This window comes from Manis javanica, chromosome 11, assembly GCF_040802235.1.
Source record: "Manis javanica isolate MJ-LG chromosome 11, MJ_LKY, whole genome shotgun sequence".
Lineage (NCBI taxonomy): Eukaryota > Metazoa > Chordata > Mammalia > Pholidota > Manidae > Manis > Manis javanica.
In genome coordinates, this window is record NC_133166.1 from 85,169,059 (window position 1) to 85,196,462 (window position 27,404).

General features: G+C 39.2%; 1 pseudogene; it reads right to left on the reverse strand.

Annotated features, from left to right (window-relative positions):
• Positions 1 to 3,067: 3,067 nt before the first annotated feature.
• Positions 3,068 to 25,857, reverse strand: LOC118973164 (small nuclear ribonucleoprotein Sm D2 pseudogene; annotated as a pseudogene).
• Between the last annotated feature and the right edge of the window lie 1,547 nt (positions 25,858 to 27,404).

The window sequence follows — 27,404 nt, forward strand, 5'->3', positions numbered from 1 at the left end:
TAGTAGGTGGTGAAGCGGGCTCCACAGGTCAGACTATTATTTACTCTGTGAAACTACCTCTTGGTTAGAATGCAGGAATTGTTTATTATTAATTAGTTATTAGTCAAATTATGCTTTTGGATCACTGGGCAATCCTACTGAGAAAGACAGAAACATTTTACTGGTAAGAGCTTCTCCCGAATTATTTGTGTGATCTTGATTGTCTGGAAAACTTTTTTTTTTCAAGTAGGCAGTTTTTCTGAATACTAGGAGTAATAGTGTCACTTCCCAGACTAAGCATTTTGTCTCATGGCATCTCTGATACTGTTCAGTAGAAAGGGAAATGACTTGCTGTGAATTTTGAAGACAAATTTTACATGCACCACATTTAAGCAAATCTTGAGGATGCCTTGACCAATATTGCCTTCAGCTAATTTTTCTGAAGTCACTTTAAAAAAGAATTAAATGTATCTGGGCTATGCATGGACAATGTTAGGATTCTCATAACTGCTTTCTATATTAAATATAACATTTAATAACTGCTTTTTAATATGTTTCCCTTGTGTGACTAGATCTAAAGTTATAACTGCATTTGATAGTTACATGTGATTTGACATAGAATATTCCCTTTTCATGGAGGTTTGAGGGACCCAGCTGCCATCAGAAGGTGGAAGCTTCTCCCTTGCCCCAAATCCCACAGGCAAAAATGGGAAGAAGTTGGCCCAGTTTAAGAACTTCTCAGGCCTCTGTAGAGGTGATTTCTGAGCTTTGGTTTGGTTTTCATAACCTAGAGCCTACCTTTTACAAGGCCTGTGGCTCAGAAGCAGACCTGCTTTCTTATTCTGGGCACCTTCTTGTCTTTGGGTTTCAAGTGAAAATTCCTTATTTTGTCCCCCTGCACCAGGAAGCCAAATTTCCTCTTTAGGAAATGTCATCTCAGAGATCTCCCTTCATGATAGTGGGTAAATACTAGGTCACTGGAGTCTAGGAAGTGGTCAGATTTTGCTTCCTTTGACATGAGAAAATCAAGAAAGGGGGCATGAGAAGAAGACAGGGAAATGGGCACGCTATTTTAGCAACATTGAATTCGGTACTATGGTAACCCATTCCAGCTGGTTAGAGAGTGAGGAACGTGACTTGTCCATGGTCACATGACTCATGGGCAACAGACTGGGGGCAAGAATCCAGAACCCTTAACCCCCAAAACCACACTCCCCTCATTCCAAACATCCTAAAACATGTCATAGGGACAGGAAGCTTTTTTTTGTACCTAGACAGAAAAAGATTTGAATTTATGCCTATTAAAATCCTATCCCTTTGTCACAACATGTGATATATATATATATATCAATCTTCATGAACCTGTGGTCTTGCCTACACTCTGAAATATTGTGTTATGTTGGCTTTATCCATTGTCTCTTTCAACAACTTGTTTAAATCCAAATAGATTTTATAGCCCTTGAATGTTATTTTCTATTTATTTAAAATCTCTCAGAGAACGTTTTCTGATTTCATTTCAAAAATTTCAGAGTCAATCTGTAGACTTTATTATTGGACTATCAGACCACCTAATGCAGGATTCAGCTTCACAATGTTCCTTAATAATAGTCATTATTAGCTTCTACTTACTACATTCAGGCATACTTACTACCTCAAAAATCATGTACTATATCATTGAAGAGTTCTAGTTATTAAACTATACATAAATTTTAAAGACTGAAGACTTGACCCTTAAGAACTTTGAGCCATTAGGTCTAACTTTACCTTCTAGAGGAGATATTTCAAGCCAGGGTCCCCATGGGGATCCCTTTCAAAATTGTATTTTGTTTGGCCCACATGGTGTTTTTAAAAATAATGAGCCAACATTAAAGAAAGTGAGAGATTTCACAAAAAAATAAGGCTTTCTGGCTCTTCTTGAAAAAAAGGCAAACCTTGCATTATTATTGCACCCACATTCCTACAGGGCAACACTATCTGGACATGAGTGGGATGCCTTCTTTAGTGGGGCATAAATCTCCAGTTCTCAAGAGCTCCCCACTCCTTGTGAATTTCTATATCCTGTGGCTCAACATCACTTTACATTAATTATTATGCATATACTATTGTTTCTCTAACATCTGGTTAACTTCATTCCTTATGTTGCCTTTCTGAATCCTGTAGGCATATTTGTGACCCTTAGAGTTAGGCAGCACAGAGTAAAGATGCTCCCTCTTCTACATGAAAGAGATGTCCCTTTTCCTCTACATGCGCTTAGCCTTCCTTTTCGTAAGGTAATAATTTTCGGTTCCTTTTACCACAGCATGTATGGTATAGCTTCTAACACCATCTCTCCTCTGGACACTCTTTTAATTTGTCTAGGTCCTTTTAAAACATGGTCCCCAGAACACAGTGGTGGAAAGCCTGGAACCATGGACTTCTATTATCCTTTTCAATTCTTAAATTAAGGGGTTTTTCAGATTCTGGAAGGCATTCTAGGTTGAGTGGGAAAGGTGGACATCCTCTATTTTATTTGCACAGCATCTTTCTTTTCTTCTGGACAGAGCACTGTCCTCTCCTCTGGGACCTGCCCCTTGCCATGCTGTCCTCAGGGAGTTGATAAGCACTTTTAAGTCCTTGGTCACAGAGATTCATCCCAGCATAATCACCCATCACATGCCAGGAAGGTAAGAGGTTTATTCTGGGATTTTCTAATCGGAGCCTGAAATGTTCATTCCTGAGATTCATGTGAAGCTTCAGGTGGCCGGCCTGCAGGCCTACTAGACACACTGGTCAGAAAGAAACCATCGCACAGAGAGCAGAGAGACCACAAGGAAACAAATCCAGTGACATCACTGAAGTCCCTGGTACCAGTCATCTCTGTGGCTGCCTTTCCCACATTTTGTTTTTTTTAGCCAATGTATTCTTTGTCCTCCTTCCCTTCCATTCTTCTCTCCATCCATCCTTTCTTCCTTTTTCTTTCTTTTAAAAAAACGTATGTACTATGTATGTATTTCTAGACCTGTATGGAAAACACAGGACTTCATTCCCATCACTAAGGACAGGTCAATGCAGGACAGGGGAGTGATTTCTACGGGTCGGGGGGAGGCCCCTACTTGCCGGTGATGAGTGGGCTCCACAGGACTAGGGTGACTAGTTCCCACACAGGAACATCTTGGAGATGTGGTGGTCCTTGTTCACTGGCTCAGACTTCTGTGCTTGCCATTCTTGGAACCCTGGTCCCATCTCCTTCACATTCTCCAACACAATGTTGCAATGCCTGTCAAGGCCTTTCTTATTGCGGAGTTTATGAGTACAGGAGTGGGGGGTTGTTCTTGACTCCCTGCTTGAGAGGAGAGAGGACCCGAGCTGAACTCCTCCTCCTCTGCCTGCTTCTGTGGTTCCCCTGGGGTTGCCTCACTCTTGGCTTGCTCAGGAGGCTCACGGTGAAGTTGGCTGTGCTCTCAAGCCACTTCTGTCTCTTCCAGGTTCCAGGAAAACCTTACCTGACATACTGGGTGACTTACAGGTGATGTGACTGCCTGGAAGAACAAATGACTACTTAGCTAAATGAGAAGCTAGTTTCTCACTAGGATAGACCACGTATTTCCTATGATTTCTCATTCACAGCAATCAATTTGGGACCATGCCTTTTAGGGAAATAATTATGTACTAAATTGATTTCAACTATGTCTTAAAATCCTTGTATTCAAGAAATGTAAATTAATAATAAATAAAGGCTCAATTTAATTGCTTAAAATTTCAAGGTATATGGCTAGTCGTGTGGGCCCCAGAATAGATAACAACTTAATCTTTGCATATACAGAATTCTGCCCCAAACTTAATCTAAGACTACAAAACTTTGCAAGGCAGTTTATCACACAGATTTTGGGTTGGTGGTGTTGAGCTTGTCCTTGGTTCAGGAGATGTACATTTAAATAGATCTCAGTGAAGGAAAGAGTTGTTTGCTTGCTCTGGTCTTTACTTCTGGGGAATATTTGAGAACCCCCAAACTTGACTTCTAGCCCAGATCTGGCTTCCAGCTGGGGAGGAGAAACAACGTTGGATGGCGCCCTCTACCACTACTCTTTCATACTGCTTCCCTCTGTAGTTCACAGGAAGGGGTCCAGAGGCTGAAAAGACCCACTGCAAAGAGAAGAAACTGCCTAAGGTTGGCCTTATTATAATGCATCCTTTCTGGACAGTTGGACAACCCATGCTTTAATTTATTTTGTGGATAATAACCTTTTGAGTCTGTGAGTACTGTCACTCTCCAGCTAATGGTAACTGAACAAATGCTTGCAATATTTCCCTGGGTCTGAGTCCATGATGTGTCTCTCTGTGTGTATGTATGGATATATTTAGAGATCACCATGTTCTTTCAATAATAAATGAGAACACCCTGCTCTAGGTTTGAAATGTTTATACCCCTTTGCAATTTAATTAGAAACAAGAATCCTAAGATAAAACAAGTTTGTGTATTTAGATGCACATGGATAAATGTACTCAAGTCAAGGGAAAGGTGACACTTTGAAAATTTTCATGTTTAGAAATATGTATATGTAATTAAATGTGAGCTTTCATTAACTCAGTAAAAATAGGATGATTTTCCACATATTTGTTTTTCCTCCAACTCTCCGAAATTGGAAACATTTCCTGTGTATTTTTTCACTTCCAGGTATTTAAACTTCAAAAATAAGAAAACAATGATTTAGGGACAAACCAAATTAAACATAGCATATTTTCATATTCCTAAACAAAAGAAAAGAGTGACTTTAGATCTGAAAGGGCACAAAAAGAAAAATAATTTTATTTCTTGATATATTTTATTTCCAAAATCTTTTTCACCATAAATTCATTTTTAAAGAAAATTTATACCCCTAAATATGTGTCCATATATACATAACTGATTGACTTAGTTCACACCTGGTTTATAAGCTTTATACTATCTTACAATAGTATTGTGATTTATGCCTATTTATCTCAAATCACTTTCAACTAGTAACATGAATTTAGATAGCTTCTAGCTTGGATTAGAGGTACATTCTGTAGCCATGCAATAAATCAAATATAACAAGTTCTTACTGGAATTAACCTTTGGTAATGACTCAATACCAATTTCCCCTAGCCTATATATATGATAGCATAAATCTAAACCATGGTTACTGTTGATGTCAGCAGCATTAGTTGGCTAATGCCTAACATCGTTGTCCTTGAAAAGTCATCCTGAGGCAGCTCACTTAAAATATTGACTAATATGTGCTTTACTTTGCTAATAGGCTGAACAAATTGGTTTTCTTTTATAGTATTTTAGTACTTAGAAGGCTGCTGGGTTAGCATTAACTGGCTATTGTCAACTTTATATTTCTAAATGTTAATCATAAATGGCATATTTCATAACACACACATATGCATACATACATGTGCATATATATATATGTTATAAATATAAAGGAGACAAAAATAGCTACCCACTCATAGATTGAATCTAAAAGTTAAAAGTACAGAAGTAGTAGCAAAGCAAATTCTTAGTCGATGGAAAAGTCTTTTCCCATGGTTTTATTACCTCTTACAAGTTAGTTTTAATGTGGTTTTTAATAAATATCTTCCTTTTTTTTAGTTGTCTCCTTTAACAATCTGTTTCTATTATTTTGAATGGTAATTACAAACAAACAAGGAATGACAGGCCTGTGCAAGAAAGTCTATTATTGCTGCAAAATTCTTCTGTGTCAAACTGCCCTGCCCCCTTTATCCTCATCTCCATCCCTCACCTAATCAACAACCTCTTCCCCAAACCCCCAAATTGTGTCCTCACCTCTGTCCAAATAGATGAAACACAAAATGACAGAAGCTTAAAATGGAAGCAAACCAACTAAGAATGAATAACTGTACCCCTTGGCATTCGTAAAACCTTCCCTCTCTTGCTAAATGTAATTTTCCAGTCAGAGATGCGGAAGACTTTCTCAAGGTTTTGTCTGCACAAACGGTTTTAGAAAAGCCGAGAGACTCCATTTCATCCTTTGTGATAGTCCGAAAAGAGCGATCATTTCCTTGACTTTGTGGCCCTAATAATTCCTTAAGTGGTCGAGTCAAAAACATCAACGTGTCCCTGGAGGAGAGCTTCCTAATGGTTTTTCTGTGGTCTGTTGCCCCTGAGGAGCTCACCACCACAGCAGGTCACCATGGAGATGCCGCACTTTACAGCTTCCCTCTGAAACTTTTGTCATAGTGACGCCAGCATCTCATTTATAAAATTAATGCTGTGTGGTTCAGGATCGCAGTTGCTGATAAAAGGCAATCTTTTGTGGAATAAATAAGTGAAAAAGTGATGAACATAGACTAGCATAAAGAATAGCTGCTGCGTAAGGTCTCTTAAGTCTGGATGTAGCTATTTTTAAAAACAAGTAGTACTAACCCTTGTTGTTGAATGTAGGAATGACCAATTAAGCAAAAGCAACAAAAAAAGCATACATTTTATTGTTCACTTTCCTCCAAATATCTGATTCAAGACATGCCATCTCTCTGTACCATTCTTACAGAAGCCTAACCATTTGTTTGAGAGCATTAGAACAAAGTGGTCATGCCTCAGACGAGGTTGCCCATATTTCTTTCAATTTAAATGACTTTACTGAAAGTCCATGGCTGACATCTGACGTGGAATGAGCAACTATCACATAGCTGTGAGGATAGAGTTGGATTTGGTTGTATTCTCAGTCATACTATGTACTTATGTACTTACTGTTTCGCTGACATGGTTCATACAACTGATATTATCAATTTTTGATCAATTTTTTCTTGGAAAAATTCTTTTGTTAACTTACGCTACATAATCTTGTGTGTATTATTCTCTATAAGATCCTTACCTCTGCCCTACTCCACCCTTAATGAAATAGATATTGCATCTGGGAAAGTTCCCAAGTAAAAACAAAAATCGAAAAACCTAGGTATGTTTCAGCAGGGGTGGGTAAGGTACTAGGAAAGCAGTGCAGTCTCAAAGCAAATGGTAGACAAGTCCTATAGAAGTCTTGTGCATGGCATGACTGACTAAGTTGCTTTTCTTCCAAACGATATTTCACAGCCAAATGAAGCAGGACCCATTCTTGGATCTTCCAAAATTAATTGTATGACTTCATTATCAAGAGGAATTTCAACACTCAATTGCTTTAAGGAAAGAACCACATGATCCTGGGCCTAGAGTCTGTGTCACAGGTTTCTCTCCCAACTCATCAACAAAACTGGTTTATGTCCTGAATGTGAGACCCTGGAGCTCTATATAGTTAAACATTTGGGAATAAATATATTGTATTAGTTTACTGTTGCTGCTGTAACAAATTATCACAAATTTAGTGGCTTAAAACAACATAACTTGGTTACCTTAGAGTTCTGTGGGTCAGAAGTCTAACACGGGTCTCACAGAGTTACAATGATCAGGGTGTTAATGGGCTACATTTTCTGGAGGCTCTCAAGGAATCAGGGAGAGTCCATTCCCTTGTCTTGCTGGCTTCTAGAAGTTGCGCATAACCTTGACTTGTGATCCTCCTCCATCTTCACAGCCAACAGTGGCTATTTGGGTCTTCCTTGCATCACGTCACTCCAATATTAACTTGTCTTCTGCCTCCTACTTCCACTTTTGAGATCTCTGGTTACACTGGGCTCACCTGAATAATCCAAGATAATCTCCCTATTTTAAGGCCAGCTAATCAATGACCTTAAATTCATTTGCTGCCTGAATATAATTTGTTTCTAGATTTTTCATGTAATATAACATATTCACACATCCAAGAACTAGGACATAGGCATCTTTGGGTGGCCATTCTTCTGTCTCTCACTTGAATATAGAGAGAAGAATTTCAAGAGATGCTTAGTTAGGATCACAAAAAAATTTAGTCTCGTAAAAAGTTTGAAACTTAGCCAAAGGAGTTAACTGTGAAACTTCCTCTTACAATAAAAAGAAAAGCTTCCTAGCAAATATGTTCATTATTCCAGTGTAAAACTGACCTTATTCTTGAGTAAAGGAACCACTATTCCAGTACAGTGAAGTGAGGAATTCTTGGGACCATCATGTCTGTTCACTGTAAGGTTAGGCACAGGCATTCTGGAAAGCTACCTCTACGCACGGGAGGCAGATGCTGCGAAACGCCTTTTCAGGTTAGGAGCTGGAGTAGTTCATCAACTGCAATTTTTGAAGGGGAAAAAAATAAGGCAGGAAAGGAACTGTACATGTAAACATTAAATTCTGGCTTCTGGAAAATGTGTATCATGAGCTAAATATCTCTCATCTCTGTGGGATGAAAAACGTAGCATCACTGTGAGAACCTAGGGACATTACTTGAAAGTTTCATTTCATATTTTCCTCTTTTTCATTAGGTTGATGCCTGGAAATTGTGAAAGTTTCCTGAAGTGGGTCTGAGAGTTCATTGTGGATCGATTCTCTGATCTCTATTATGGTCATTCTGCAGCATGCTACCATGTCTTTACCCTTTATCATACTCTGCAACATTGCTGGGGTAATTGGTTGACTAATATCAAACTCTCCAGTGTACACAAAGGAGGTAGTTTTTAAGGAGTCATTAGGAAAATAATAAATAACCTTGAAAGAATTTAAACAGTACAAAAGGGTGTACAGTAAGAATCTCTCTCCCAGTCTAAACCCTATATTTTGTTTCAGAGAAATACTTCCCTGAATATTATTTTAGGAGCATCCATTCCCCATGCTTTTGGAATATTTCTACACATACACATGCAGATATATAAATATAGTCTTCTCTTTACACAAATGAAAGTATATCATAAACACTAGTCTGTGTCTTAGTTTTGTTCACTTAGTATGTTTGGAAGTCTCCAGGAATCAGATATAGATTCCTTTAGTCCTTTTAATGGCTCATAGTAGTCATCTAAGCACAGACTAGCAGTTACAGGATGGAAGCCACATTCAAATACTTGGCTATATTTCCTGATGCTGTCTAGCTTTTTTCTAGGAGCTAATCCAAGACAGAACAGAAGATGCTATGTAGGGGCATGGTAGGTTGTATTAATACTCATGAAACATTTCCTCTCATTCCTATAATGCTCACCCTGTGGAAGGATTTTATGTTCTTGGTTTATTGAGTAGTACATGGCCATATGACTTGCTTTGGCCAAGGAAATTTTGCAAATGTGTCATTTGCAAGGCTGAAGTTGTAAGGGGCATCTCACAGTTTGCCATATATTTTTTTCCCTCTGCCATAAGAACCATTTAGGTCCCCAGTGAGTCCCACTTCTGCTGGGTTATGGAATAAACACAGCTTTAATCTATAACCCACCCATGATGGATAAATAACACGAGTGAGAAATAAAACTTTGTTATCTTAAGTAACTGCTATTGGGAGGCCACTTGCAATCACAGAATGATCTGGACTTTCCTCCCTGAAATAGGGGGCAACCTAAGGAACAGTCAAAGAATGTAAAAATATTTAATAAAATAATCTCTCTGTGCAATGGGTTTTCAGTGACCCTGTTTTCCCTAGTTTTTCTGTCCCCCAAATCATTAAATCAAATAACAAAAAAATGACACAACACAATACTCATCGACACATTTAACATCTCATTCTATTTATTCTTTTTATTTTATTTTTATTTTACTCCAGCTTTTCCCAGGCTCTTCTGCCCCAGATCTAAGGAATCAATATTTTTGTACTTTAAAAACAAGTGAAAACTTATCAGGGACAAATGTATGCTTTTGGCCATACTGGGTCCAGACTCTCCTTCCTATCATAAATAACTAAAAAAGTGGACAAAATAGATGAGGCAACTGTCTTGGATATTGGAAAACAGGCAGCCCAAGACTGACTTCTGAAAGTAGAGAAACAAGTGAGGTGGATCTGTTGACCACTTTATACCTGGAAGTACTTTCCTCACCCTGGTTCAAAGAGGGGGATCGCAAACAGAGCATTGCAGAAATTACTGAGTTGCAGAAATAGGTATTAGAATTCAGGAAGGCTGGGGTGACTGGAGTATAGGATAGAGTGTTAAAGAGGAGAGAACTGCACAGGAAAAGAGGTTCAAAAATTTCAGAGAGATCCCCCCAAATCTGTTGTTGAATACTTAATGTACATGTATAGAGAGAAATGTCCTGAGTCTGGGAAAAGAATGAAGTAGTTGCTATAGCTTTGCACAGGACTGGAAAATATTCATGGTCTGAGCAGCCAGAATAGAGAGTCCTTGTTGAAAACTCAGGGCTTTTGGTGGAGGCCTTGGCGAGGCCATGCCTTAATGGTGGGGCCATACTGGCTACAGAGCAAAGGCTACTCAAGACCCACTTTGTAAAGCTTAAAACAATCTTCAAAGAGACCAAGTTTGATCTTTAAGTAATGTAACTCTCTGTCAAAACAAAGAACAACACTCTAAATGAGACCACAACGTCCAGCAAGCGACAACATAAAAATGACAGAGTTCATCTAATAAAAAGACTAAGAATCATGTGAAAGCAGGAAAACATGATCCATATTCAGTAGGAAGATAAGTCAAAAGAAGCATTCAGTAATGACAGATATGACAGAATTAAAAAACAAGAATTTTAAAACAGATATATATAGGTAGAGATAATATCTATATATTATATATATAGATAGATAAATTTGCATATGTAAAGAAAAATATAAACACAAGTTGAGCAAAATGAAATGTAGGGAGAAACAGAAACTAGTTTTGAAAAATAAAGCATCTGAAATGAAAAATCACTCTGTGGAAGTCATGGCAGATTCAACAGTTCAGAAGAAAAAAAAATCAATGAATTTGAACACATAACCATGAAAACTATCCAAAATGAAACAAATAAAGAAAAAAACAAAAAGAAACATGAACAGAGTCTCAGGAATTTGGGAAAAATTTCAAGCAGTCTAGCATATATGTAACTGGTGTTCTAGAAGGATGGGGAAGATAGAAAAAATATTTTAAGAGATAGTGGCTGCCATGTTCTAAATTTGAAAAAGGTTGTAAGCCCACAGATCTGAGAAGTTCAAAGAATTTCAAGTAAGATGAACACAAGAAAACCACATTGTGACACATCATAACCAAATTGGTGAAAACCAGTGATAAAAAGAAAAATCTTAAAAAGCAGTCAAAAGGGAGACAATAACATGTTATAGAGGAATGAAGATAAGAATACCCATAGTTTTCTCATCTGAAACTATGCACACCAGAAGACAATGGAACAGCATCTTTAAAGTGCTGAAATGAAAAACAAAAACAGAACAAGAAAAGTGTCTTGTCAAAGTAGGATTCTACGTCAAATGAATGCATCTTTCACAAAAATGGAGGTGAGATATCGACTCTTCAGATAAACAAAAGCTGAATGAATTTGTATCCAGGAGATCTGAACTGTAAGGAATGTTAAAAGACATTCTTGAGGCAGAAATGTAGAGCCACATAATGAAAGAAAAAACCTATGAACTACAAAAATGTGGGTAAGTTTAACAGACTTTTTTTCATTTAAAAATTCTTCAAAAGATAATCAACTGTTTGAAACAAAAATAATAATACATTTTGCTATTTATATGCAGAAGTAAAATACATTAATAGCTCAAAGGATGGGAAGGAGGAAATGGAAGCATGTTGATGTAAATGGTACAAAATTTTGAAGCTAGACTATGGTAAGTTAAAAATGTATGTTTTTAACCCTAAGGCATCACACACACACACACGCACACACACACACCACACACACACAAACCAAAAACTAAAAAAACATACAGCAAGAACTAATAAGCCAATAGTAAAGATAAAATACAATTATAAAAGATATTTATTTAATCCAAAATAAGGCAGAACAAGAGGGAGAAAAGAATCTATAGGTCAATTAGAAAACACTACCAGGATATTCAATGCAAGCTTACCTATATCAGTAATCATATTAAATGTGAACACTAAGTTCTTTAATTAAAGGGCTGGCATTGTTAGAATGAATAAAAACGTGAGAATTGTTCCTGTTATATGCTGTCTACAAAAAGTCTCCATTAAATATCAAGCCACAAATATATAGGCAAACAAAAGGACAGGAAAAGATATACCAGAAAACATTAACCGAATGAAACTGGAATTTCTGTATTAATATCAGAAAAGTAAGATTTCAGAACAAGGTATGTTAACAGGGAATATGACACAGAAAAACAGTTAAAAAACGCAACCTCTATTCATGACCAAAACTCTCAAGTGTCCTATGACATTTTCCTACAAGATATCCAACTACGATTTTCCTAACTGGACTTACAGGACATCTATAAAAACTAGAGTGGACATACTTAATGGGGGAACAACTGGAGAGTTTCCATTTGAGATTGTGAACAAGTCAGGTATGTTTGTTCTAATTCAACATTTCTATTCAACAACTGGTGTTTCTAGCTGGTACAATAGGCAAGAAAAAGAAATAAAAGGCATACAGCTGGAGAGGAGGAAGAAAATGTTTTTATTTGTGGACAACATGACAGTTGTTACGGGCTGAATTGTGTCCCTCCAAATTCATATGTCAAAGTCTTCACCCTCAGAATGTGACTCTATTTGGGGAAAGGGCCTTTAAAGAGGTAATGAAATTGAAATCAGGCCATTAAGGTGGTCCTAATTCAATTGGATTGGTTTCTTTATAAGAGGCAATTTGGATGCACAGAGAGAGCCCTGGGGCTCATGTGCGTAGATACCATGTGAGGCCACAGCAAGAAGCTGCCCTCTGCAAGTCAAGGAGAGTGGTTTGAAGAAAACAAATTTGCTAACATCTTGATCTTGGACTTCCAGGCTCCAGACCAGTGAGAAATAAATTTCTGTTGTTTATGCAACCTAATCCATGGATTTTTTTTTTGTTATGGGAGACCCAGCAAACTAATACAGTGGTATTAGAGAAAGCCTGAATTAATCTTAAAAACTAAAATGAAGGTGTTAGAACTAATAAGTAAATTTAGCAAGGTCACAGGATATAACATGATTATACAAAAATTAGCTATGTTTATACATACTAGCTACAAAAAATTGGGAAAGGGAAATCAAAATGCAATACCACTATCACAGCGACCAAAACGTGGAATCACAAAATACTTAGGGATAATTTAGCAAGGTATTTCCAATACTTGTGCAATGAAAACTACAAGGCATTGATGAGAGAAATGAAAGGATGCTTAAGTAAACAGAGATGTATCATGTTCATGAATCAAAAGACCCAATATTGTAAATCAAATCTCCCTTAAGTCCATCTATACACTCAATGCAATCTTAATCATGGTTCTAGAGGTTCTTCTCCATAAATTGACATAGTCCTCCTAAAATTTATATGGAAATGTAAAGGACCCAGAATAGCCAAAACAATTTTGAAAAAGCAGGAAGACTTACTACCTGATTTAAAGTGTTAACTACAGTTCATGAAACAAAATAGAGTCTAAATAAAGATCCCCACATACATGGTCAATTAATTTTGACAAAGGAACCAGGGAAATTCAGTGGAGGAAAGGATTATATTTTAAACAAATGGTGTTGAAACTAATGAATATTCATATGGCAAAAAATCAGCATTTACCCTTTATATCATAAATACTAATTTACTTGAAATGGATCAAGAACTTCACATAAAATCTAAATGTAGATTTAGAAGAGATTTTTCTCTTCTAGAGAAAAACAGGAGAAAAATTTTTGCAGTCTTGAGATAAAGATGTTTCTTGACATATAAGAAAAAACATAAAAAGGAAATTATGAATTACACTATAATCAAAATTAAAATCTTTATTTAAAAGGTTAAGAATATTAAAATTCAAGCTGCAATTGGGAGAAGATAACTCACAATATTTGTGTCAGACAAAAGACCTGTATCGAGAATATACAAAGAACACTTAAAACTTGATAATAATAAAACAAATGGCCCAGTAAAAAATTGCAAAGTATTTCATATCACTTCACAAAAGAAGGTATATAAATGGCGAATGAGCACATGAAAATGTGTTCGGTATCGTTATTAATAAAGAAAAGCAATAATAATCACAATGAAATACCGCTGCATCTCTTCTAGGATTAAAATTTTTTAAAAATGACCACATTAAGTGTTGATGAGAATGTGTGTGGAGCAACTGGGGCTTTCATACTATTGGTAGGAATGCAAACTGGTACAACCAATCTGGGATACAGTTTGGCAGTTTCTTACAAAGTTTAACATACTTATCATATGACTCAATAATCCCATTTCAAGAGAAATGGAAACATGCCCACAAGAAGACTGGTACACTAATGTTCATAGCAACTTAAATCATAATAGTCCCAAACTAGGAATAATCCAGATATCCATCATTAGGTGGCAAAATGTGGTATGTCCATACAATGGAACACCACTCCACAATAAAAAGGCATGGACTACTACTAATTCATGAGATAATATGGATGGATCTCAAAAGCATTATGGTAGAAAAGAAGCCAGATACAAAACTGCTATCTATCCATCATAAAAAGTTCAAGAACAGATAAAACTAATCTAAAGGAATAGAAAATAGGTCATTGATTGCATGGAACAAGGGGAAGAGGAATTGGCTCCAAAGGGACATGAGGGAGCTTTTCAGGGAGATGGAAATATTCTATATTTTATTATAGTACTGATTACATTTACGTACACACATGTATTTGTCAGCACTTGTTAAACTATATATTTAAAATGGGCATTTTAGTTTACGGAAATTATTCTTCTATAAAGTCGATCAAAATAATTCTTCAAAATTCTAATGAAACATGATGGAACTTTGACATTTCAGCTGCTGATCAGATGAACAAAAGCAATTTAAGAGGTGCAAATCCTGGGTCATAAGAACAGTTCTCCTGGGTATTAGATTGAACATTAGTCTCATCAAATGTTTTTCAGGAGGCTGAAGAATCTTGACAATTTCAAAATTTAAGATGACTTGATCCATCTATGATTGATTATGGCCTACTTACTTATATTGTGTAGTTTTTGGATCAACTCCTGTTATTTGCTTATATTTTTCTAAGTTTTCACGTAAAAATTTTTCTTATTTTGTCTTTTTCCTTTTTTTTAATACCAGCAACAATGTTTTCCTGGTTCTCTTTTCACCTGTTTCAGAGGTAAGATCTACCTCTTCTCTTTTACCCCCACTGGGTCTTCCATTCCACTTATCACTTAGAGAAATATTTATTGAAATGGAAAACACAACTTTAAGTTCTGAGAAGAGAAATCACAGTACAATAGAATTTCAGTAGAAACTGGAAGATCTGAGCTCCCATCCTAGTTCTTCTGTGAACCAGCCATGTTATCTTGGTCCAACTGGCCAGTATCTCATTCCACAAACTCCCTTACTCTGGCCTCAACTTCTTCATCTGTAAAAGGAGAGAGCTGAACTCTGATCTTTTCTGCCTCCTCCTAAAAGACCTATGGAAGCCTCACAATTACTCCTGTCTCAGTTACATACTGCATAGTCTGTTAGATAGCAGTTCCCATTGTCTTGCTGACAGCTCAGGAAAAAGAAGAGAATTTTAAGCATTTTCCTAGGGTTCAGTTTGAAGACAGGCCAACTTAAGCAAGCCCATCTTAGAGGAGGCACAGCTGCTAACAGATTTCTCCAAAGAGCCACACTCACACTCTCATGCACATATGTTCTCAACCTGAGTGGGTGGGGAAGGTTTATGACCACAATTTTACGGATGACTGTCTCAGACCACAAGATGTGCCTCAATTTCCTAGGCCCAGCCTCTGGAGTCTCTCACTTCACCATATGGGTTTGGCATAACAAACCAAAACCCCAGTAGAGAAATCCCCTCAGGCTTCCAATCATTTGTACTTAATCTTTGTTTCACTGCAACTAAGCTCATCACCAGTAATAACATTTTGACAAAGCATAGACTTAAAAAAAAGGTGTAAATTTGTTTCTCCATGGCCTTCCTCATGGGTTGAATCTCTTCAAGGAAATTTTTGGATTTGCATCAAATCTTGGGCATGACTAGGACCAAAAAGGAGGCTCAGTGGGAATTTGGTAACAAGGATCATGGACTGTGGAGAGTATCTGTGATGCCTAGCTGTAGTAGGGTTTCCTTATTCCAGAATGGCCCCACTGGTCAACTATGTTCCTTCATCCATCATAATGATCCTTATTCAGTGTATAAATCTTTATTGAGTTCTTAACGTGGACTAAGTACTGTTGAAGATACAGTAATGAATAAGAATGGTGGTGCAGCAGTGGGTGGGCTGGTGTTTCTGGAGCCTGACTACCTTGGTCCTAATCTTATGTGCATGTGTGTTACCACAGGCAAAATATTCATGATATTCACTGAACTTTAGCTTCATCATCAATAAAATGGAGAGAATCAAAATACATACCTCCTAGGATTAACTGAGATAGTGTCCATAAAACATTAAGCACAGGATTTGGTACTTGAAAAGTCTTCAATAGCTCTTAGCAAATACCACCATCATCATTCTTGAGGGAGAGAAACTCATAAAGGTTAATAGAGGAGGAGTATTCTTTGGGGATCCAGAGGAAGGAGTGATTAGTTCTGACCAGGTTAATGGGGGTGGCTTCCCAGAGGAGGGGACACTTGACCTGCTCTGAAGGATGAGTGGGAGTTTGAAAGCTGGAAACCATTAAAGAGTATTCTGATTGGATGGATTAACCATACAGTCCCTACATGATCTCATTCAGGAGAATGTGATTGCTTAGATTTAAAAAAATTAAGAGCCCCAAGCTCACAATGGGAGCCATCATGGTGTAAGGACAATTAAGCTTCAGCCTGTCATGGACTTCCTGCTAAACCTAAACAGATTTCTCAGACCAGTGACTCATCAATAGGACAAACTATGCGTACCTGTTGCATAAAACCAGTGCTTTCAGTTTATTTTTATCTCGCTGCTATAGCCCCTCTTTGTTCCATTATTAATACTCAGTGTGCTGGATGAGACTGGCTTAAGTATGAGAAGCCCATTTTGGCCTTTTTCACTTGTTATGCATCTTTGGGGCCAAGAGAGTGAGTGTGTTCCTCTCCACCCCATCTTTATTTCTTCCTTCTGGAAAAATGTTCTTCCCTCTGATAAGGAGTAGCTGTTCCTTCTGTACTTGGTTTCATAGTGTGCTTGCTGAGGGTGAACTGGAATTAATATTTACTGAGCGCTACTCTAGGCACTTAGAAGGCTTTTGTCATTCAGTCCTCATGATAAGACAGGGACTGTGGGCTTAGAGTAGGGTGAGGGCCCCTGGAAAAAACATCAAAGCAAGATAATCCATTCTGGGATTTTCTTTGGCCTGCTGGGGGGCCCAGCTAATTTTTTTTCACTTTACCCAGGTGCCGCTTTTCCTCCTCCAGCCCTAATCAAGTGATTTGCCATCTGGGCAATTGATTTATCAAGCAAGCCCAAAACAAGGTAGTAAAAACAGGAAGGATTCCATCTTGAAGATAGGATTGTATTTTAAAACCCAATTAGTTTAAAAAAAGTAAGTTTCTTAACATACTCTTTAACAAACAGACAATCAGGCCACCTTGGGAGCAAATCAGGCAGTCTTGATATGCTCCCAGACCAGGAAGCTGCTATTTTGGAAGGAAATCAGAGCAGTAAATTTCTTGTAAATAACTCCGAAGAATAATAAGAAAGAATAAGACATTTTAATGTCTTTTCAAAGATAAACATTTTGGGACCATTTAGCAGGTGTCCATCCCTAGCCCTTTGGCTCTCAACTGCCTATAAATCTCCTAGACAACATACCACCCCGGCTCTCTTGTCCAGGAGCTCTGTCCTCTCATTTTCTCTCTAAATGAAAGCCTCTTACTTGCTCTCCTACCTTGAGTGTTTGTGAAGTTCATTTTTCAACTCCTCGAACAAGAACCCTGCCATCAATGACAATCCTCTGGAGAAGGTATTGTTTTCCCATTTTATGGATGAGACTCAAAATGGTGAAGTAACTTGGCCAGCGTTTGCTAGCCTGAGCATAAGGTGCTTTATTTGGTGACTTTCTTTTGTGGCTTTTGCTGTCTTTACTAGACAGCATGTTCTCGAGACACCCACGATTGGAAAGAGCAGCTTTGTGGGGAAGGCAAAGTCCTAAAGCCATTTCTTCCTTCTCTCACTTACGTTTTTGCTCAGGTCCACGGCAATTGAGTTCTCATCACAGATGCTGCCAAGATGCCCATTTCTATTCTTTGAAGTCAAATAGAGAAAGCTTCTTTCTCTCCTTTGTGGCTGACTTTCCCATATCTGAGGAAAGCTTAACTATAAATACTCTTGTCCTCAGCACTTCTCTCCTTCAGTCTTTTTTTGTTTTTTATTAAGGCAAAATTATTTCCATTTGTAAGCCTTGGTGTTGAAGGATGGCAGAGCAAAGTAAATAACATGTGACCATCCCTGGGGTCTGGCTTGCAAAGGTCCCAGGTAGGTGAATCACTTTCATCTGTGTGCAGTTTTCTCAGCTACTGAATAATGACACTGTTGCTGTCATTTTCACATTTATTTTGCTTAACAATTTTTAAAAAAAATCTATTACCTGTCTCTTTTTCTTTTCTGTGATTACTGGCATGAATGAAAACTTGTGAAAACTTTTAAACATTAATGAAGTGAACTCATTTCAGTGTGAGCAATTAATCCACAATCCCTGGCCAACTGTTCCATTCCTACCAAATTCCCATATTTATAGAGATTCTTCCTCACCTTTCCTCATACATCAGAAGATTTCACTTAGTTCAAATGCCATTTCCTCATTAAGAAGCCAACACTACAATGGCATTTCCCCCTTCCTTCCCCTCCCTGCCTTGCTTTGACTGGTGGTGGGATTAATTGGGCCATGATCAATCTCCTAAAAGACAGCAAATTGGGAATGGCAGGTGGAAGGAGGAAAGCATGAATATTAATTAGCTAGGATTCCAAACAGAAGCCTTTTAATTATATTAAAATGCACAAGCCTGCAGGCAGTGAGATAGTTCCTGCTGTAAATCTGTCGACAGACCATTACCTCAGCAATGTCAATGCCTCTTAATGAATGAATACATACATTTCAAGTGGGGGAGAAAAAAACACTTTCCTGTTGATAAATATTAAAAGAAAAACTAGCAATGTGAGGAGCTACCCAGGACAGCTCCTTTCAGGCTGGAGGTGTTCGGGAAAGATGGGGAAAGCAGTCCCCCTGGATGGTTCATCCTAGGTTGTGGAACCGAAGCCTGTGGCTAATATGGGGACCGGCCGGATGCAATTCAAAACAGGTGCTCAGCTTCTAGGTAGGTTGGGGAAGGAAGGAGGTATTTAAGGAAGTAACATTAACTTTTCAAGTGACTTCAGAACCATTTGTCCCAAGAAATGAGGAAGTCAGGCCCTTTCTTTGGTACGTGTTAACATGAAGAAAACATTTTTAAGATTGACGGGGGCCATAAACTGAGAAGTGCTACAATTCCAGGGCAATAACGAAATGAAATTAAAGAAAGCAGGTTTCAGTAGCTCTCGAGTCACCTCGAGAAGATACAGTGGGAAATATTGAGCCGCCACTGGTGAGAATGGGAAAGCAGCATGGGAAGGAAAGTTGGCTACAGACTACTTCATAGACTCAAAGGGCTTGAACAGAGCTTAGTGAGCAATTAGGCCAACCACTCATTTTAGAGAACTAAAAACTGAGGCCCAGAGGGGAGGAATGCGTGGCTCAATCTCAGAGTGCTAGTTAATAAAGAAATCCTGTTTATTTACTTACCTATCTACCCACTTACCTCCTTGCCTATTTATCTATTCATGTGCCCTCTCCTAGAAAATATTTGAAGCCTCTCAGTTCTCCTGACTCCTAGTCTGGAGGATTTTCTAAGACTTATTGCTGGCTTCCTAACTTTAAATAACACATGTGAAAAAATTAAGAGTGCCACATACTAATCTGAGCATAACCATCTGCATGGCCATAATGATTCAGCCCAAATGCAAAGACTCTATAAGGTCCACCCCAATGAACTGAAATTGTCCAGTGAAAGACCACAATGCCTTCATGGAGCTACCCTGGAATTTGGGAAGCTTGATAGGTTAAAAAAAAAAAGCAGCTAACCAGAAGACACTTGGGCCTTGAAGTCTGGCATTGGTGACTTTGATAGGAAGGTAAGTAGAAAATAATTCTTTTGAGTGCGATTTAAAGAAATTGGACTATCCATTTGAAATTCAATCAAGGGTCTTGACGATTTTGAAAAGTTTTATGTGGGCTTTTCCAGGATTAAGAGAGAAACTGTCTAAACGGACACACTCCTGTACACAAGCCCACGTGTGTGTGTGGGGGGGTGAGTATAAAGGCCTGGTGAGGGCGAGTCCTCAGTTGGTCCTATTAGCCAGTGGGACAGTATTCCCAGAACGGAGACGCATTAGCAAACGTCTGCCTTAAACTCAATAAGAAGTCAGGAGAGAATGTGGATGACTTACTAGGGGATATTTCTGATTGGAAAGCAGCTAAAAGGGTAAGTCAAGAAAGTAATAGGAAAGCACAGCCTGCTCTGTCACCATGACGTACATGTTCACATGCATTGTTCTGGAGAGATGAGAGCAGAAGGCTCAAAACTTCTTTGAGATGCATTCAATTTAGTTTCATGACTGAGACATATTAACATAATTTGTTTGTTAACACTATGGAGAAGGCAGAGGATGCTGAAAGTCACACAGCTGTGTATTAGATGTCCTTGCAGCTCAGTTCAGTGTGGACTCAATACTTTCTATGTGACAGGGAATTAGGATCTAATGGTGCAAAGCAGAGTAAGACATGGTACTTTATCAGTTTACTCTTCTCAAGAGACTGTGAATAAGTAATTTTAATATACTGGGGTAAGTGCAGTACTGGGAGTGCCCAGCAAACAGCACAGAACAGTGCTGGCCTGGCCTCCCCTGTGGATAGGGGAGGCCCTTGGAGAAGACGGAGCCTGAGAATGAGTTGCATGGGCAAAGAGGATGGTGGGGGAGAGCGGGACGCAGGTAGTGGAAAGGAAATGACCCTCAGACCTAATAGCAGTAGCAGAGGTGCACAGTATAGAACACTGTGTGCTTCCTCCACTTTGCACAATTTTTCTCATTAGAGGGAAACCTATTTTGTAGTGCCTGCCTCCAGATGAAGGCCCGGGTTCATCAGAATTAGAAATTTCCCTCTCCATGGGATAATGATAAGAAGAACTCATAAAAAAAGAGCATTTAGCAATCTACTATCCACTATCCTGAGTTGACCCGGTTTTTCCACCTGGATGGTTGGAAGATTGGCTGGTCATCTCTGGGAATGGAATGTAATAATGGAAACAAGGTGAATGTCCATCCCCTGTCTGGATAATGAATTGCAGTTAATAAGAGGGAAAGCATAGTGATTTATTGTCACAAACTCCCTGCAACTGCTGATAGCACCTTTTTCTTTTTAATATTCATAACCAGGCAGTGAAGCTGAAAGTCTGGAGTAGTTGGCTAGAAGCTACAATGGGAAGAAACTCATTGTCCTTTTGGTTGTATCAAGTTCTCTTCCTAACTTGGCTGAATTTCTTCTGCAAGATGAGGGAAGAGTACAGCAGGTTGAATGGAGAAGCTCAGACTGAGGACAGAGTGACTGGGGACAGACCTTACCTCTGGCTTAATTTGTTTAAGCAGTAACTGTCATTAGGGCAAGGTCTCTGCAGTTGGCCCAGGTCAGAATCTTAGTTGCCTGGGGAGGGGACAGAAAGAAAGTCATCCCTTTATAGGATTAGCAGTGTCAGACTTCCTGTAGACCAGGGATAAGGTAGGAATTAGAAATGTCACACTCCCGTCCTTCCTCCTCACCCAATTCTGTCTCTCTTTATTGTTCCCCTAGGCCTCTTGTTGGTCTTGGATCTAGACACAGAGCTGGTCAGAGACTGTACCATGTTGGTGGTTTGTCTCAAGGGGAACTTTTCACCCTGTTAGCTTCCCAGAACTACCAGAAAATTCTGGAAGTACACCAATTCAGTTAAATTTAGGAACTCATTTTGCTGAAATAGTTCAGGTTCAGGCTGTTGAGCCACATTTTCAGAAGGTAGAACTGCTGTGCTGAGTTAGGTTGGGGAACTTTCAGTGATATATGGCTATCTTGGACACTTTGAAGATCTTGTCATCTCTGTGCCAGGACTGGATAAGTAGCAGAGATATGTCACAGTTAGCTCCTTATCAAAGATGGCACATGCATATCTTTCTAATTAAGATAAACTCATGCTCTTTAGAGTAAGCCAATGAAATAAAAGCTTCAAAAGGACACAAGAACCCTGTGATAAATGGGTTGATCACAGGAGGAAGTGAGGGTGACTGAAAAGCAAGGGAGTTTGGGCTGAAGGAAACTGCTTGGCAGGGAAAGATTAACTCAGTAGACTGGTTCTGCTACCAGACTATCTGGACTTGTTTCTAAGGCTTAGGGAGCTGCCAAGAGAAAGAGACCAAGTGGTTCTTGCATAGATTCTCTGCAAGAGGTCGGAAGTAGAGGGGTGCCTGGGATCAATGTAAGAAAGCACAGAACTGGAGTGTGTGTGCATGTGCATGCATGTGTGTGTGTGCATGCACACGTGTGTAAGTAAGAGTAGGGTGGTGTGGTAGATTAGAGATGACTACAGCTTTTCTTTCTCTGTTTGCCTCCTTCCTTCCTTCCTCCTTTTCTCCCTCCTTCCCTTCCTTCCTTTTCTTTTTTCCTTCTTTCCTTCTTTTTGCCATTCTATTTTTCCCAAAAAAAAGTAAAGCAAATTTTCTCTCCTCTTGGATTTTACCAAAAGAATGTGGCGTAAGTAAACATAATGTTCTTCATGTAATTGTAGATTAATGATAAAAAAATTTTTAAAAAAAAGAGTGTGGCAGAGGTGGTGCTATGAGGCCAGGCCTTGGGAGATCCACAGCTTTTCCTTCCATCTTCCTTGGATCCTAGCCACCATGATGTGAGGAAGCCCAAGAAGCGACATGGTGCGACCCATTGGAGGGAAACCAAAGCCCCCAGCCAGTAGCCCTAACTGAGCTTCTAACCTAGAGCCAGCACTAACTGCCAGCCATTTGAACAAGGCCTTTTCTGATCTTCCAGTCATCCTAGTGCTCTACCTGACACCGCACGAAGCAGAATAAACGCTCAGTCAATCCATAGGATAATGAGAAATGATAAGTTGTAGTGTGAAGCCACTAAGTTTTGGGGTGTTTATACAGTCTAAGATAACCAAAACATGTGGAATATGCACACTCTGGAAATATTGACTTAATTGGGGAGCAGCTTTGGTCAGGGGAGGAGAAGACAGACAGTGGAAACCAACATGGAGTGAGAGGTTAGCTGGCTGCCAGTGATCAGGCACTCCACAGGACCAGCAGGGAAGCAGGAAAAGTGATGGCCACCAAGGGATGACAGGTAGTCCTTATTCTGGCACACATGGCCAATGCAGCTGAGAATCGCCTTGAAAAACTGGGGAGACTTGATGGGAGTGAAAGTGAGATTTGGAGATTCCACAATAATGAGTGAGCATGAACCAGAGAACTCCCACCTACGCAGACCTTGAGATTAACTGGTCTTCTCTTTAAGATCTAGATAAGACTGGGTTAAACCTCCAATTTCACATCCTTCCCCAGAATTACTATGAATTTCTAAGGGAACTATTTCCTCCTTATTAGACTTGATTCTAAACTCTTGCTTTCTCCATTTGTGGGGTGTCTCACCATTCATTTTGTGTTGTTTCTGTTTCATACAATACCAAGTTAAACACAAAATTCAATTCACTTAATATCAACCTAAACACAAAAACTAAAACCTTCTCTTAATTTCCAGTTTCTACTCATAAAAACAATGTTTGTGATTTGTAGAATTAGTAAGGAATTTTGAAAGTATAAGAAGAGGATTTTAAATTATAGCAATATAAACTTCAGTTTGAACCTGAGACCATCCTCATTCTTGAAGCATCTTTGGGAGCCCTGCCACTGAAGAGGCTTCACAAACACTGTCACTCCACGACCTGCCCCAGCAGTAATTCTATGTCATGGTTCCCCTCTCCCTTTTCTCTTCCAGTAGCAAAACAAATTCTTCTCATCTCCTCATACAGAACAACTGTCCATCTATTATACCCGATGTCTTGCTCTCTATCCTCAGATGCTTATCAGAGAATCCACTCAGCAAAGATGGTTGTCCCCCAAGACACAGTTAGGGTGTCAGTTGTTCTGGTAATAACATTCCGGTCTTGTTTTCTGCCCTGCTGCATTCATGACAGTTTTTGGCAAAGGTGCACAGTGCTGGCATCCCTCTTTCTCTGAGTGTTGAATGAGAGGAAAATAAAACACAATAAACCTGGGCCAGATCCCACCCATTTTCATGCCTCTTTCTTCCCCTTAGAGGTGGACATAAGATGTTGCTTTCTGTGTAACACTTCTACATCACCTCGGTAAGGAGGGCGGCATTTCTGAATCTCCTCTCTGGATTTCTTGGTATGGATTCTCTCCCATCCCACATCAGCCTTGTCCCCTGGACTTGGGGGCAGGCAGGCAGAGCAGCCCTGCAGGCTTTGGCAAACTGGGGGTGTGGGAAGGCAGCCCTTAAAGAGTAAATACAGGAACCTGTTGGCTTGACACAAAGTATCCCCCTGCCCTTGTGCTGAATCCATTAGGCAAGGTTTCTCCTGATGTCTGGGATGCACGACTTGGGTCCCTGTCTCTGTGTGTGTTTACTTCTCTGAGGGCAGGGGGGCTGAATCTCCAGCTGGTTCTCCAGGACACCTTATTCAATTTGAATACAAACAATTTTGTTCTTAGGGAGCTTCAGAGCAGTCTGGTGAGACCTAGTGTCATTTTGTGAAGTCTAAACACATCTGAGGTATAACTGCTGCTATTTCTTAACTGGTGCCAATCAATGCCTTCCACTTGTCCCACCCCCGCTTTCCCTGCAGAACTTCTGGAGAAGTCCGTTCTCTGGCCTGGACAGCACTACTCCCTTGGATGAGGCCTCCATTTCTCCTAATTCTTCTCTGATTCTAACTAAACTGAATATGTGGCCCATCTGGAAACCAAGAGACTGTCAGATTATCTCTGATCCTGACAAGGCGGACAGCAACAAGCCTGAGCCTCCATCTGCCACTTGAGCCTGACTCACCACCGGCTCAACATTAACTGTCTTGCTGGTCTCCTTTGGGGAGGCCCTGACACCTGGAACATTTCTGACAAAAAATAATCTGTGCTCAGAACTTCTGAGTTTAAAAAATTTTTTGAAGTGACATTGTCTTAGATGGTGAATTGTATCTTTCATTTGGAAATTGATTCATTCATTTAAAATTTTTGGTAGGACTCTGTAGTAGACTCCCAAGGAATTGAAAAATGAATGAGACACAAACTCTCTTGTTAAAAGAGCTTATGGTTCAGTAGAAGAAATAAAATAATCATACCTATCCAGTTGGCAGGCTGGTGCTCTCTTGAAGAAATGGAAGTTCTACCTGAATAAGAGTTATAAGGGTCATGTATGGGACAGTCCATGGGGAATTATGTTCCTTCCTCTGTATATTGACAAATGGTTCTTCTCTTCTCTTCAAATCCTCTGAAGGGTGACGTGCAGTTTTCCTTCAGCCCCACACATAGAATTGTCTGGCAGCCGCTCCATATGTCAAAGGATTCCTACTAGTGTCTACTTGCCTGCTGACTTTTATCCTGTTTTCTCTCCATGGCAATGTCCCTGAAGAGATTACCTTTTAACAGCTATCATGTTATTCTTTGTGCATTTTTTCCCCAGTACTATATAGTTTATAGACATTTTCTCATCATTTTGAGTCCACATTGTTGGTCTAAGACACAAAGCAAATGGCAGAGATAGAGGACAGGATGGATAAGCCACTGTGGTACACACTCACCTCAAGGGAGCACGGCAGCACCCGTGAGCAGTATGGTGCCAAAACGCACTCAATGGCCAGGAGTACAGGCATCAGGCTGCCATGCTGGCTGTCATTGACTGGCATGTAGGTCATGGTAAAGAAATCTATCTAAGACATTTTAATGGCTCATTTTTTCCCTGAAAGTATTTCCAAGAAAGCAGCATTTTAACACCTCAACACTAGAAGAGAGGGGAGATAATGTTGTAATAAATTAATAAATACACAAGGATAGGGTACTGACCTGAAATAAATAAAACACATATTATAGGGAGCTATTATTCTGGCTCTGGTGATCAGCAAAGGCTTCCTGAAGGAAGTAGTCTTTGATAATGGCATTATCTTCTTTGCAATGAATAAGGAGACTATTCACTGTGAGGTAAACTAGGTACCCCCATGTAGATGAAGTATGATTAAAAGAGTAGAGGTCTGATCCCTTCTTATGAAGCTGCATTTGCTCCTAATAAATTGTTATAGGCTTAAATTTCAGGAGCTTGTGGTGGGTATCTTCAGGATGTAAGCTTGGCTGTAGATTTTTTTCTTTGTGTTGAAATGTAGAAACTATTTCTCATTCATCTTTATAGTCTCAGAGCCTAGCACAGTATCTAGCAAATGGCTCAATAATAATTCGTCAACTGACTGGCTGAATGAGTGAATGAATGAATCACTCAATCTAGTAAAACACTTCTGGTTTCTAACCAGACCCATGTCTTTACTGAAGCATTTATTCGTCAAGGTTAAAGTGACTCTATTCACATTATGGTGCATTTGCTTGTGTCGTTCTGAAAGGTACAATACATTAGGGTGGTGTTAATACATTATAAAGTAGATAAACAGGTATGTCAAAAAGATGTTCAGGATTTCTTTTAATGTATTTGAATAGTGGTTTTTAATGAGGCTAGTGGAACAGTACCAGTTAGACTACCTCAGAATTATCTGGGAAACTTAAAACAATTCATATTTCTGGTCCTTTCTTCTGTCTTTTGAAAATATCCTCACATTAGTCTGATACACAACCAGGCTTGAGAACTCCTGACTTAATCTTTAAGATAAAGTTAAGTTTTCAAACATCCTAGCTATCAGAAAATGTTGTAGAAACAGATCACATGGCAGAGGCCCTTTGAGAGTCCACCCAGGCAGCTTTTGGGAGGGAGGCATAACCGCTCTGAAAATTATACTTCTTAATGAAGGCGTCCACTTCATGCATCCCTGGTCTTCCACCAACATGTATTTACTGTGTGGTCACAATACACAATTTGGTACCATTTATCTTGGGATTAAGAGATAAATTTTGAGTTCTCATTTCAAATAATCTTCCCTGTTATTCTCATGAGTAGAGATGGGCCACTAGCATCCATTCCATGCTCGCAGAGCTTATAAAACCTGCCCAGTAACCTAAAGCTGGTGAGGAAAACTCAAGGTCCTATTTGTTTGACCGCAGTCTGCTGCCTCTCCTCAGTGACTATGTATGCATCCCTGGAGCTCTGTATGCATCCCTGAGTCCTTGCTACAACCCTGCACAGAAATCAGTGTCTGCAGTCCTCCGTTTTGTGGATGGAGTGTTCTAAGAGTTGATCATCTCCATTGCTGCTGTTCAATGCCATTGCCCACTGTGGCAAAGACTGTGTTCACTGAAACCCATG